This window comes from Gossypium arboreum, chromosome 2 (genome assembly GCF_025698485.1).
Source record: "Gossypium arboreum isolate Shixiya-1 chromosome 2, ASM2569848v2, whole genome shotgun sequence".
NCBI lineage: Eukaryota > Viridiplantae > Streptophyta > Magnoliopsida > Malvales > Malvaceae > Gossypium > Gossypium arboreum.
The window spans coordinates 97,396,263-97,398,165 of NC_069071.1; the positions used below are offsets into that span (position 1 = coordinate 97,396,263).

At 38.9% G+C, this 1,903-nt stretch overlaps 1 non-coding gene across 1 annotated transcript; it reads right to left on the reverse strand.

The window, feature by feature from the left end:
• Window positions 1–215: 215 nt before the first annotated feature.
• On the reverse strand, window positions 216–322 carry LOC128289764 (small nucleolar RNA R71). The gene has a single exon (XR_008279409.1). It is a non-coding gene; the product is annotated as a small nucleolar RNA R71 (small nucleolar RNA).
• Between the last annotated feature and the right edge of the window lie 1,581 nt (window positions 323–1,903).

A 1,903-nucleotide genomic window follows, 5' to 3' on the forward strand; every position in this document is an offset into this window, starting at 1 on the left:
ATCCCAACGCTCACTTAGCAAACTTTTTAGAACTATGCGATACATTTAAAATTAATGGTGTTTCTGATGACACTATTCGCCTTCGATTATTCCCTTTTTCTTTGAGAAACAAAGATAAATAGTGGTTGAATTTGTTACCACGGGGGTCAATCACTACTTGGGAACAAATGACCGAAAAGTTTTTACTAAAATATTTTCCGCCGGCTAAAACGGCTAAATTACGTAATGATATCTCTTCTTTTGTGCAGATGGATTTAGAAACACTCTACGATGCATGGGAGAGATATAAGGACTTTTTGCGAAGATGCCCTCACCATGGGTTACCACTCTGGCTACAGGTTCAAACTTTTCATAATGGCCTGAATCTTTTTACTCGACAAATGGTTGACGCAGCTGCTGGCGGAACCATCAATAATAAAACACCTGAAGATGCCTATGAATTTATAGAGGAGATGTCACTGAATAACTATCAGTGGCAAGTCATGATGAAAAAGCCACCAAAAACAGCCGGTGTTTATAACGTTGATTCGGTCACCATGCTCTCTAATCAGGTAGAACTCTTGAATAAGAAAATTGATGGTTTTCTTAGTTCTTCACAGGTTCACCCAGTAATGCAGTGTGAAGCAAATGGAGGTGGATCGAGCAATTCAGAATACCCACCTTATGGCCACAACATGGAGAATGAGTAGTTAAATTATATGGGTAATAATCCTCGATCTCAAAACAATCCTTATAGCAATACTTACAATGCAGGTTGGAGGAATCACTCAAATTTTTCATGGGGAGGCCAAGGAAATCAGAAACCACCACCCCCTCCAGGCTTTCAGCAACCACCATACCAGCAGGAGAAAAAGCCGAACCTTGAGGAGATGCTAACCAAATTCATCTCGATGTCAGAGACTCGTTTTTAGAATACCGAGACGGCACTCAAAAATCAACAAGCATCAATCCAGGGGCTCGAAACTCAGATTGGACAGCTCGCCAAGTTGATTTTCGAATGACCACAAGGTAGCCTACCAAGCAACACTGAATCTAACCCAAGAGAGCAACTCAACGCAATTTCCATTCAAGATGAGGAACGGTTAGTGGCAAAACCAATGCCAGAATCGGTGGTAAGCGAAGGTAAGAATGAGGTAGGCCAAAACAAACAAAAATCGGTAAGTACAAAATATAAACCTTATGTGCCATACCCCAATGTGACAAGGAAAGACCACTTAGACAAACAATTTGGTAAATTCCTTAAACTTTTAAAGAAACTACATATTAACCTACCATTTATTGAAGCACTTTCACAGATGCCAAACGTATTCAAATTTTTAAAGGATCTTCTAGCAAATAAACGAAAGTTAGATGAAAGGTCGCATGTGGAGCTGAACGTGGTTTGCTCAGCCATTCTTCAAAATAAGCTACCCAAACAAACTAAAAGATCCAGAGAGTTTTACGATTCCTTGTTTAATTAGTAGTTTAGATGTTAATAATGTGTTGGCTGATCTAGGGGCTAGTATCAATGTTATGCCTTACAAATTGTTTAAGCAACTAGGTCTAGGGAAACCCAAACAAACTAGGAAGAGCATTTAATTAGCAGATAAAACTGTCAGATTTCCTAGGGGTATCATTGAAGACATACTCGTTAAAATTGACAAATTTATATTCCCAGTTGATTTTGTTGTTTTAGACATAGAAGAGGACAGTAATGTTCCTTTAATTTTGGGAAGGCCCTTTTTAGCAACTGCTAGAACAATTATTGACGTTGGCACAGGTGAACTCACACTTCGTGTAGGAGATGAAACAATCAACCTTCAAGCTTGCAACCCGAACAACACATCGAAAATTGAAGGTGATTGTACAAGTTGTTCTACTAAGACTGATCATACATTGCAACCTATTTTGCAGGAAATAAGTT